Source organism: Aquarana catesbeiana, linkage group LG05, assembly GCF_042186555.1.
Source record: "Aquarana catesbeiana isolate 2022-GZ linkage group LG05, ASM4218655v1, whole genome shotgun sequence".
NCBI classification, from domain to species: domain Eukaryota; kingdom Metazoa; phylum Chordata; class Amphibia; order Anura; family Ranidae; genus Aquarana; species Aquarana catesbeiana.
Genome location: NC_133328.1, coordinates 560,850,926 through 560,864,361, shown reverse-complemented (window position 1 = coordinate 560,864,361; position 13,436 = coordinate 560,850,926).

Genomic DNA, 13,436 nt, shown 5'->3' with positions numbered 1-13,436 from the left:
TAGGGTTAGGGGTTAGGAGATAGGGTTAGAGGATAGGGTTAGGGGATAGGGTTTGGTGGATAGGGTTAGGGGTTAGGGTTAGGGGATAAGGTTAGAGGTTAGGAGATAGGGTTAGGGGATAGGGTTAGGGGATAGTGTCAGGGGATAGGGTTAGGGGATAGGCTTAGGGGTTAGGGTTAGGAGATAGGGTTAGGGGTAAGGGGTTAGGGTTAGGGGTTAGGGGATAGGGTTAAGAGATAGGGTTAGGGGATAGGGTTAGGGGATAGGAGATAGGGTCAGGGGTAGGGAATAGGGTTAGGGGTTACGGTTAGGAGATAGGGTTAGGGTTAGGGGGTAGGGTTAGGATTAGGAGATAGGGTTAGGTTTAAGGGTAGGTGTCAGGTCACCTGTATCCAGGTGACAGATGCACCCCCTTGGGGTCAGGAGTGCACCGCTATGATAGTGGACCCTAAGGCTGACTGCTGCAGATGGAACTCGATGGTGGTTCAGGAAGGCAGGTCCCCTGGAGCACCAACACGGATCCTACAGTGAGTTAGAGCATAGATTCCCCAGGGTGCGGAGTCTAAGAGCCAGTTGGTGTTCACCAGGGCCTCTAGTGGTGAGGATGGACTGGGCTGCAACTGGCTCCAGGTCGCAGCCCCCAGAGTCTCCCAGCTCACGCTCACGGTAGGCTACAGGAGGATGGAGAGGAAACAGCAGCCCAGGACAGCCACGAATAGTAAGGAGGTAGCAAAATGTCGGGGCGACTAGCAGACAAGGATAACAGAGAACACACCAAAAGTCAGGGTCACAGGCAAACAGGGATAGTCGAGAACGCGCCAAAGGTCAGGGTCACAAGCAGACAGGAATAGTCGGGAACACGCCAAGATCGGTAACAGAGACAGAGACAAACTTAGAGCACACGGCAAACAGGAAGCCAAACACACAATATTGCACGGCAAAGGCAGGCTTGGAGAATACGGTGTTAAATAGTGGTTCCTGTTGAGGCTAGGGTATAGCCACACAGAGGGAAGATTACTTAAGCATGCAGGTGTGAGAGTACAGACAGGTCATGAATGTATTACTGCAAGGTCATGACAGTACCCCCCTCTTATGAGGCCTCCCCCTCCCCCGCTTTGGACCAGGCTTGGAGGGGAACTTCAAATGGAACTTCCTCAGAAGACGAGGTGCGAAGACTTCAGATGCAGAAATCCAAGATCTCTCCTCAGGACCGAAACCTTTCCAATCCACGAGATATTGAAGGCCACCTTTATAGAAGCGAGAATCCAAAATTTGACTAACCTTGTACTCCTGATCATCTTCAGAGACTAGAGCCAAGGTAGGGAGAGGTCGAGAGAACTTATTGAAAACTAAAGGTTTCAGAAGGGATACATGAAAGGAGTTTGAGATCCTGAGGCTTTTAGGGATCTGGAGTTTAAAACAAACAGGATTCAGCTTAGAAATTATACTGTAAGGACCAATGAATCTCGGGGCAAACTTGAGAGAAGGAACCCGGAGTCTGATGTTCCTGGTAGAAAGCCAGACTTTGTCACCTGGCTGTAGAGAAGGCGGCTTACGCCTGCGACGGTCAGCAAAACTTTTGAACTTGTTGGCAGCTTTCTGCAGGGAATCATGAACATCAGCCCACAAGGAATTGAATGATTCCTGAACAGTAGCCAAAGCTGGGATGTCAGAAGAACAGGTCATAGGAAGAGGGAGCTGAGGATGTCTTCCATAAACAGTGACAAAGGGTGTCTTCTGAGAACTGACATTGACATGATTGTTGTGGGAGAACTCTGCCCACGGGAGTAATGAGACCCAATCATCGTGATGAGCCGAGACCAAGGTACGGAGAAAGACCTCCAACTCCTGATTAACCCTTTCAGTCTGGCCATGGGATTGGGGATGTTAAGAAGAGGTAAAATCCAAGGTAATGTTGAGGGATTTGCAAAAGGCTCTCCAAAAGCGAGAAGTAAAATGAACACCCCTGTCTGAAATTACATGGGAAGGGACATCATGAAGACGGAAAATCTCTCTTACGAAAATGGGAACTAAGGCAGGAGCAGAAGGGAGACCAGGAAGAGGAACAAAATGGGCCATCTTGGAGAATCGATCAATTACCACCCAAATGATCATATTCTTCTCAGAAGGTGGAAGATCGGTGATGAAGTCCATGGCTATGTGAGACCAGGGCTCCTTGGGAATGGGCAAGGGCATGAGAAGACCAGCAGGAGCCTGCGTGGAGGACTTAGACTGGGCACAGACATGACAAGCCTTAACATAGTCTTTGACATCCGAACGGAGAGTAGGCCACCAGTAGTGGCGACCGATGAGGAGGAAGGATCGAAGAAACCCAGCATGACCTGCCACCTTGGAGTCATGTCCCCAACGAAGGATCTTAGCTCTTAGCTCAGTGAGGACGAAGGTCCTGCCAGGAGGAATTTTTGACTTCAGGGTGGTTGAATGGGCAAGGATGCATGAAGTAGGGATAATCGGCTCAGGTTCAATGGTAGGCTCCTCATCCTGAATGTCAAAAGATCTAGAGAGTGCATCAGCCCAACTGTTGCAGGAACCAGGTTTGAATGTAATGGTGAAGTTAAAACGGGAAAAGAAGAGACTCCACCTGGCTTGTCTGGGATTCAATCGTTTGGCATTCTGTAAGTACTGCAGATTTTTATGGTCAGTGAAAATTGTTATGGAATGTGGGGAACCCTCCAAGCGATGACGCCACTCCTCCAACGCCAATTTAATCGCAAGAAGTTCCCGATCACCAATAGCGTAATTCTTCTCCGCTTGAGAACATTTTCTGGAGAAAAACGCACATGGTAGATGTTTTTTCCAAAAGGATTGAAGAAGCACAGCTCCCACCCCAGTTGAGGAAGCGTCCACTTCAATAAAAAATGGATCCCTCGGGTCAGGTCGCCTCAACAAAGGTCCAGAAATGAAGGCCTGTTTCAAATCATGAAAGGCAGAGACAGCTTCGGGGGACCACTCCTTGCCATTAGCACCCTTCTTGGTCAAGGCGATAATTGGCGCAGCAATAGAGGAGTAATTCCTAATGAACTGCCTATAATAATTAGTGAACCCAAGAAAGCGCTGCGTGGCCTTGAGGCCGGCAGGAAGAGGCCAGTTGGTAATGGCTGAGACCTTCCCAGGATCCATACGAAGACCGAAGTTAGAGACGAAGCATCCCAGAAACAGGACTTCAGAACATTTAAAAGAACATTTCTCCAGCTTGGCGTACAGATTATTTTCTCGAAGGCGCTGAAGTACAATCCGGACATGGTCTCCGTGAACCGACAGACTATCTGAAAAGATGAGAATGTCATCCAGGTAGATGACAACAAATTGGTAAAGTTTTGGAACACCGCTGGGGCGTTACACAAACCAAAGGGCATGACCAAGTACTCGTAATGCCCATCTATAGTGTTAAACGCAGTTTTCCATTCATCCCCTTCCCGTATTCGGATCAAATTGTATGCACCCCTGAGATCCAACTTGGTAAAAATGGAGGCACCTTTCAACCTGTCAAATAGTTCCGATATTAGGGGTAGAGGGTATTGATTTTTGATCTTTACTGTGTTTAGGCCTCGGTAGTCAATGCAGGGTCTTAGGGTACCATCCTTTTTGGCAACAAAAAAGAACCCTGCTCCTGCAGGTGATGAGGATTTCCAGATGAATCCTTTTTCTAGATTTTCTGCAACATACTCAGACATGGCCTGGGTCTCTGGGATGGACAGAGGGTAGGTACGACCCCTGGGTAGAGCTGCTCCGGGAACAAGGTCAATGGCACAGTCAAAGGACCTGTGAGGAGGAAGCACCTCAGCTGACTTTTTACAGAACACATCCCGGAAATCGCTATATGCAGCGGGAAGGGCAGAGGATACTGAGGTGGTAGCCACGGGAAGTCTCCCCTTAGGGGCAACCTTGAGTAGGCAGGAAGAGAAACAGGAGGGACCCCAAGCCAGGATCTGCCCATAAGTCCAGTCAATGTGTGGAGAGTGGAGCTGCAACCAAGGAAGCCCCAATACGATAGGGGTTGAGACCTTAGGAAGGATAAGAAAGGATATCCACTCCTGGTGGAGTATCCCTACCAACATCTTAACAGGAGGGGTCTGGAAGTGGATAGGCCCCCCTGGAAGAACAGTGCCATCAATCGCCGAGACCACCAATGGAGTGGTGAGGGGTAAAAGGGTAATGTTCATGGAAGATGCAGTTCTCCGGTCCATAAAGTTGCCAGCGGCTCCCGAATCCAGATAAGCCAAGGCCGAGTGGGAGGAAACGCCAACATGAAGAAACACCGAAAGAAGGAGACGAGAAGATGACTTTTCTGGGTCCACTACTCCACCTTCCAGATGTATTACCCGAGCTTTTCCTGGACGAAATAAGCATGTTTTACGAAAATGACCTTTGCCCTCACAGCAGAGACACAGGCCCAGAGTTCTGCGCCTAGCACGTTCCTCGGGGGTTGGCCTGGTCTGGCCCAGCTGCATGGGTTCCTTAGTTGGCAGGAGGTGCTCCACAGGACGAAAAGAGGGGAGCTCGGGCTGACTAAGGACCGAGGAGTGCTGGCGTCGCTTTTCTAAGGTCCTTTCCTGAAAACGAATATCTATCTGGTTACACAGGGAGATAACTTCATCCAGATCAGTGGGGATGGTTCTTCCTGCTAATTCGTCCTTCACTCTATCAGAAAGGCCATGCAGAAAGGTTGCGACTAAGGCCTCATTGTTCCAGCTCAGCTCAGCCGTCATTATGCGGAAACGAAGAGCATACTGTCCCATAGAAGCAGACTCTTGCCGGAGACGTAGGAGGGGGCTGGCCGCTGAAGAGACACGACCTGGTTCCTCAAAGATAGTCCGGAAGAGTTTCAGAAAATTAGAGAGGCTGGAAACCACTGGGTCTTTCCTCTCCCACATAGGGGCAGCCCAAGCTAAAGCCTCGCCGGACAGGAGAGAAATAATATAGGCTACCTTTGCCCGATCAGAAGTTTTGGGGTTGGAGTTCGAAATGAATAGTACACTGGCTAAGGAACCCTCTGCAGGCCTTGGAATCCCCAAAGTAACGGGACGGAGCTGGTAAGTGCAAAGGGTTAGCGGCTGCGACTGTAAGCGGAGCTGATACGGCAGCCGATTGCGGTTGTGGAACCGGGGAGCCTAAGGAGGCTTGAAGTTGTTCAAAGCGGGAAGCCAGATCCTGAAGGAATCGCATCACCTGGGTCTGATTAGATTCCTGGGTCTCGAGTCTGTGGACTATGCCCTGCAGCTGATCATCGGCAGGTAGCGGCACATCAGACGGGTCCATGGCCGTGCAAACTGTCAGGTCACCTGTATCCAGGTGACAGATGCACTCCGTTGGGGTCAGGAGTGCACCGCTATGATAGTGGACCCTAAGGCTGACTGCTGCAGATGGAACTCGGGGTGGTTCAGGAAGGCAGGTCCCCTGGAGCACCAACACAGATCCCACAGTGAGTTAGAGCATAGATTCCCCAGGGCACGGAGTCTAAGAGCCAGTTGGTGTTCACCAGAGCCTCTAGTGGTGAGGATGGACTGGGCTGCAACTGGCTCCAGGTCGCGGCCCCCAGGGTCTCCCAGCTCACGCTCACGGTAGGCTACAGGAGGATGGAGAGGAAACAGCAGCCCAGGAAGGCAAGGAATAGTTAGGAGGTAGCCAAATGTCGGGGCGACTAGCAGACAAGGATAACAGAGAACACGCCAAAAGTCAGGGTCACAGGCAAACAGGGATAGTCGAGAACACGCCAAAGGTCAGGGTCACAAGCAGACAGGAATAGTCGGGAACACGCCAAGATCGGTAACAGAGACAGAGACAAACTTAGAGCACACAGCAAACAGGAAGCCAAACACACAATATTGCACAGCAAGGCAGGCTTGGAGAATACGGTGTTAAATAGTGGTTCCTGTTGAGGCTAGGGTGGAGCCACACAGTGGGAAGATTACTTAAGCATGCAGGTGTGAGAGTACAAACCTCAAGGCTGATACACAGACCAGGTAAGAGACAGACAGGTCATGAATGTATTACTGCAAGGTCATGACAGTAGGGTTAGGACCTATTTTTATTTTTTTTATGCTTTTCTCTTTCAATAACTAAATGTGTTATGTTATCTCAGGTTCCTTGCCACAGGACAAAGTTATGCCTCGTTGCATCATTACTTCCTCCTTGGCCTCACAACGGTGTCAAAAATAATAAAGGAAACGTGTGGCAATATGGGAGGAATTGCATAAAATTGTAATGCCAGAGCCAACAGAAGACATCTGGGAATCAGTTGTCGACACTTTTTGGGAGAAAACCCAGTTCCCAAATTGTATAGGAGCCCTTGATGGGAAACACATCAGGGTCAAGAAGCCTCCCCACACTGGATCATCATATTTTAATTACAAAAAATATTTTTCGGTGGTCCTCCTGGCATTGTCCGATGCACATCTTAAATGTCTTTTTGTTGATGTGGGAGCATATGGAAGCCAAGGTGACGCCCGCATATTCCACGAGTCGGCCTTCGGACGTCATCTACATTAAGGATGAGCTCCGGCGTGTTCGCATGCTGCACGTGCCGATCCCGCCAGGAAGTCGGCACGGCGCAGCGCTCATCACAGGCAGTGAGACATTTCCCGAGCTCTGCAGCCACACATCGGGAAATGTCTCACTGCCTGTGATTAGCGCTGCGCCGTGCCGACTTCCTGGCGGGATCGGCACGTGCAGCATGCGAACACGCCGGAGCTCATCCTTACTCTACATGAGGGACGACTCAATATTCCTGAAATCAGGCCTCTACCCTGCACTGAAGAACCCAGCTTGCCATTAGTCATGGTGGCAGATGAGGCCTTTGGACTGGCTGAAAATGTTATGAGGGCATACAGTGGCTATGGCCTCAGCCAACGACAAAAAATCTACAATTATCGGCTCAGCCGTGCACGCCGTGTTGTTGAATGTGCATTCGGGGTGTGCACGGCCAAATGGCGAGTTTTGCTGACAAGTATGCAACTTGATGTTGACAACGCCATTAAAGTCCTCCTGGCATGCTGCGTTCTGCACAATTTTCTGTGGGACAGTGACAGAAATCATGTTGAACAGGAGCCCAGTAACCAACTTCAGAGGGTTCAATTTATGGACTTGCATTCAACGGCACGTGTCATAAGCATTCAAAACCAATTTGCAGAATTTTTTGAATCCCCTGATGGAGAGGTATCATGGCAGAATGATTATGTGTAAAAAAAAAATTGGAATACATCTAGCTTTGCTTTCTTGTGTTTTTTGAAATAAAGCATTTCGAAATAGAAGTTTGTTATTTTTATGTCCATTTATCAACAATTGTTCAACAAGTCAATTTGACTCTGCCTTCGGGGTAAGCCTAGGCTAAGCCCAAAAAGAGCTAGCTTACGCTTGTCCAAAGACAGAGTACGATAGGGTCCTTTGCACTCTGCCTTCAGGGCAAGCAGAGTGTAAAGGAGTGCTGTTGTGCATCATATAAAAGACAAATTTAACACATTTATTTTCAAGAAAAAAAGATATTTATTAGAAATAAATTAAAGTTTTGTAATCACAACTGGTGATAGGTGGTGGTGGATGATTGATCACTTTGGAGATGTGGGGATTGGGGATGGGGTAATGCTTGGGCCTGGCGATCAATCAAAAAATCCTGCTGGTAGCGGGGTACAGGGTATGAGGGCTAAAAATGGGAGGTGGAAGGTGGAAATTCACAATAGGAGTGCGGGGTGTAGAATGAGGTCTGGGACGGGATAGGTGGTGGTTGGTGTTGAGGAGGGGGCTGATAGTGAGAGGTGGGTGCTAGCACTGCTGAGGTCCCAGGGGCCATCGGGAGATCATGAGAAGCATATATATATATATATATATATGGATCGCATGGAGGTGGCCAACCACTTAGTTTTGCTTGTCGGTATCGCATTGCAATACCGTACATGCGATCCATACAATGCTTCTCTTGGTCTCCCCCAATGTCCTCCAGGATGTGGTATAGGCTGCGGCAGAAGCAGGCGCGTGGGTTGCTGATGTCCAAAAACGCATCCATGCTGCGCCTCTACTGCCGCACTTCCTGCAACAGTGCTAGCACTCTATCATCTGCCTCCATATTGAACCCGCCCCTCGTCTGACGTCCACGCCCACGGCCACGAACACCACCAGGACCCGCTGCTCTCCACCTTGCTGACTGGCAGTCGACACAGATTCCAAGGCCCTGGATTCCTGCAAAAGATCAAAAATGTTTACATTGACATGTACATGGACAGACAGACAATGAGATAGACAGGCAGACATAAGCAGTTACCTCATCTGTGCACTGAACACTTCCCTCACTCATTGCACGTGGAGAGCCAGTGCTCACCATGGGACTACTCGGTCTCTCAACCTCTGCCTCTTCTGCAGCCACCTCTCTTTGTGTAATGTTAGAAGTTGTCGTGCAGACGATACAAAATCTATAAACGTAACCACTTCAGCCTGGACCATTTAGCTGGCCAAAGGCCACAGCACTTTTTGCGATTCATCACAGCGTCGCTTTAACAATTGCGCGGTCGTGCAACGTGGCTCAAAAAAAACATTGATGTCCTTTTTTTCCCTCAAACAGAGCTTTCTTTAGGTGGTATTCGATCACCTCTGCGTTTTTTTTTTCTGCACTATAAACAAAAAAAGAGTGTATATTTTTTTTCAAAAAGTTAGATTTTTAATTTTTGGATATAATAAATATCCCCCCAAAAATATATAAATCAAAAAAATTTTTTTGGTTTATACTAATATGTATTCTTCTACATATTTTAGTTCAGAAAGTTTGTTTGTGCAAAAGTTATAGCGTCTACAAAATAGGCGATGGTTTTATGGCATTTTTATTAATAATTTTTGTTTTATTAGTAATGGCAACGATCAGCAATTTTTATCCTGACTGCGACATCATGGCGGACACATTGGACAATTTTGACACATTTTTGGGACCACTGTCATTTTTACAGCGATTAGTGCGATTAAATTGCAATGAGTACTGTAAAAATTACACTGGCAGTGAAGGGGTTAACCTCTTCCTCTCCGTCAGACGATCGCCGGTGTCCGCAGGACCCACGGTCGGACTCACGGACCTTGCGATGGGAACGCGCGCCGCCACGGCGGTAAATTAAAAGGGACGTACAGGTACACCCATTTGTGCAGCAGTGCCATTCTGCCGATGTATATGTACATGCGGCATTAAACAAGTGGTTACAATAGCCATGGAACATACCGCCTGAAAAGCAATGTACATAGGGAAATATATGAAAAAAAACCAAAAACTTACGGTCTGGTGTTGTTCATCATATTTTGCCGTAAGAACAGCAAATTTGTATGATAGACATGTGGTCTTTTCGCAGGCGCTGGTGCTCCACTACGTGCTGCCTTGTCCTCGTCCGTGAGGTCCCTCCTGACACGGTCACGTAGTGACTTCCAGCGGCGCTGTAAAATTTTGCCTACAATAACGTGGAAAACAAAGGGTTAAATATGCAATCTTCATTTACATTACACACAAACAGATCACACATTCAAGGAAAATAGACTTACTTATTTCCTTTCTTTCGCCATGTCTTATGTCTTCCCAGCCAGGGATAATGGCAGCACTGATATCCTCCCATGCTTTCACTTTTCGAATGTGGTCTCCATGAAGTGGATGTGCCACATCCCACAGTTCAGGATGGGCCTGTACAGCAGTTATGAGCTCCACTTGAGAAACAGCACTTGCCATCTTCAACTCTTTTTCCTACCCACAGTCACACGGCTGTGCAAAGGACTCTTGGGTAATCTAATGTCCAGACAGGAATTTCCTGTTTTTACAGAGATTACAGTGTCCAATCAACTTTTTGGAGCTAAAAAACACCACCGCTTTTTTGCGTATTTTTCCACGTTTCGCGTTTTTACAGCTCTGGCGCCGCACCACGGAACGCACTGGTCCTGGGTTTTTTTTTACAGCTTAAAAACGCCTTTGCCATTTGCAGCTCAAAAATGCCTAGGTGGGTATGAAGCCATAGACTAACATAGACAGGCGTTTTTAAGCTGCAAAAAACGCTCAAAAATGCGGCTGTAAAAACGTCCGTGAGCATGAGGCCTTTTCCAAGAAGAAGGAAGAAACCAGATACAAGAGAAACTTTAAATATGCCTCTGAGAACACAGCACACAAAATATAAATAAAAAGTACCAAATTTTATTGAATTTACATATTATTTAAAAAAACGCCAAAAGGCGTAAAAACATAGAATTGTATACCATACAGTACAGAGCATCATGATATATTTGGTAGAGAAATTGGAGTTCATGCATATGTTCAATGATAAGTTGGTCAACACGTTTCTCGGGAGCCCCCTCGCTTCTTCAGGACCACAGTAGAATATACAATATAAAGCTCTTGACTGAAAACAAATATATATATAACATAGTGAAAAAAAAAATAAGAAAAAAAACTTTCCTCTTTCTTTCTTCTTTTTTCTTCGTTATTTTTGATTTGTTTATTTTTTTTCATATTTTGTCATATGTTTGTTTTCAGTCAAGAGCTACACGTATATATTGATCAACTCTCACACGGCGCGCCTGCCCACGCACCAGGAAACCTGGAGACGACGTCTAAGAATGTTTAGGACTTTATTAAAGTAGATTTGTTTGATGTCTGTTTTTTACTTATAGGAAGGGGTGAACTGAGAGATACCGCTCTACCTCAAGTTGTCATTGAACTCTATCGCCTCTTAGTGGCTCTGTCTATACTGCGGTAAACAAATGAAGGAAGTACAAAAAGAAAGCGTAAGGGTTCTAATCACCCTACTTTATGCTCCTAAATTCAATCTATTACTTCCATTCTTCCTGGACTTAAAAAGCGTCCTGACTGCAATAAAACACTGATTCCCAGCCACTGATAACTAAGAGATATAAGAACAACTTAGAAATAAAATCCCTCCCCACCAACCCAAATACTATATCTAAATGTGATAGTGCACCCAAACTCATTAAGTAAAATAACCAAGAGTTATATATTGTATATGCTAATGTGGTGCTGAAGAAGCGGGGGCTCCTGTGAAACACGTTAAACCAACTTATCATTGAACATATACATGAACTCCAATTTCTCTACCAAATATACCATGATGCTCTGTACTGTATGGTATACAATTCTATGTTTTTATGCCTTTTGTTTTTTTTTAATAATATGTAAATTTAATAAAATTTTGTATTTTTTTATATTTTGTGTGCTATGTTCTCAGAGGCATATTTAAGGTCCCGTTTATCTCTGGTTTCTTTCTTCCTCTTGATTTATACATGAGATGATGCCAATGAGAGCATGATGTGAACCCTTTATGGGTTATTTATGGATTTAACAGTAAAAGACAAAAAATATGAATGAATAAATGAATACAATTAGGATATATAAATTCACTCTATTTCTTGTCAGTGTCATAGGTAAACAAGCCTGAGTCAGATATGAGAACAAAATTTTGGGTGGGTACAGATGCAACAAGTGCAAAACATTGTTCTGGTTTATTAATTTAGGAAATCAATGAATTTGTTTATTAGGAGCCCTCACAGCTTCAGAAACCAAGAAAAAGCTCATAGAATAAATTTCTAGATCTAAGCAGTTTGTTCTGCTATTAAACCCTACAGTATATGCATTTTTGTTTAGCTCAAAATCTTTCTTTGATAAAAATGTTTTATGAATATATCAGTAATGAACACAACAAATATAGGCATCGGGTCTTGGGAAAATACAAATAAATGTAAATACTACATTTTGTTGGTTCTGAATCTTTCAGATTAAACATAACTGTGGTAGATGACTAATGTCTTCTCATAATGTCCTCTATATATGTAACTGGGATTTATTATTGGGGCATAATCAGATTTTAGCTGTGAAATTTAATTACGATTTCTGATCCTGCCAGCAATATGTGAATCTCATTTGAGTGGTTTCCATAATGTAATGACCATGAGATTGACTGACCCTTTTTACATACTACAGATTAGTGGTTTATCAGTTTTTCTAGCCCACTATACCACTTCTACCTAGCTTGATGAACTCCAGTAAAAAAAAAGAACTCAAAAGACCCAATCCCCTATCCTTTGATAAAGGGTGCCGACCCCAGACCTTGGGGGGTGTTCTTCCTTAGCATTGGAAGATAAGGATTTACAGCTATACAAATCTATTCAGGACCAAGACTTGAGGATCCTATGAAAACCCCTACTGCTGTCCACAAGAGGATCACTCTCTCTGAGACACATCGGTCATTCCTGAGGCTGTTATAGGTACTTGTCACTTCCTTTACTTGTGAGTACATATAATGATGTTTATATTGTCATTTAGAAAACGGCAATGTCGCACTAGGATGAGAAGCCTGGCACATTTGGTTTACATTTGAAAAAATGAAGACTTGTCTCTAGGTGTACTTGTGGCTGCTAAGACTCTTTAGGCCTTGTTGCTGTGGCACTGTTTAAGTGTTTAAGGCAGGGGCGGATCCGGGGGGCAACGGGCCAATTACCCCCCCCTCGAGAAAATAATGAGCAGGCTGTGCTGATGCCCACCCTCCATCAGGACACAGGGCAGCTGCGCTGAAACTGACAGGCTCTGTGAAGGGACACAGTTAGAGCCGCAGCTGCGGGGGATTTCCACCCCTCCTTCTCCTCCTTGAGCCGAGCAGCTCTCATTCACCCGGCAAAGCCCGCTCCTATTGGCTACATTCAGGGCCAATGGCTGGGAAACTAACACAAAGAGGATTATGGGACTTATAGTCCCAGATACCAGCAGGCCCAGGGCGATTCCCTGAGAGTGCACTGCAACCCACAACATGCCGAGCGGGAGGAGGGGAGAGGAGGACCATGAGAGAAGAGGGACCACAACGCTGTCGGGTGGAGGGAGCCGGAGAGAAAGTGCCAGTGATCTGATTCTACTATATATCCCCCAAGGTAAGAACTTACCTCCAGGTGGGGGGGTGAGGGGGGCGGGGATGCAGGCTGCTCCCACTCTGTCCTCCCTTCCACCTGGCTTCTCCCACTCTGTCCTCCCCTCCACCTGGCTGCTCCCACCCTGTCCCCCCTCCACCTGGCTGCATCTACCCTGTCCTCCCCTCCAACTGGCTGCTCCCACTCTGTCCTCCCCTCCACCTGGCTGCTCCCACCCTGTGCTCCCCTCCACCTGGCTGCTCCCAACCTGTCCTCCCCTCCACCTGGCTGCATCCACCCTGTCCTCCCCTCCACCTAGCTGCATCCACCCTATCCTCCCCTCCACCTGGCTGCTCCCACCCTGTCCTCCCCTCCACCTGGCTGCATCCAACCTGTCCTCCCCCTTCACCTGGCTGCATCCAGTCTGTCCTCCCCTCCACCTGGCTGCATCCAACCTGTCCTCCCCCTTCACCTGGCTGCATCTACCCTGTCCTCCCCTCCACCTAGCTGCATCCACCCTATCCTCCCCTCCACCTGGCTGCTCCCACCCTGTC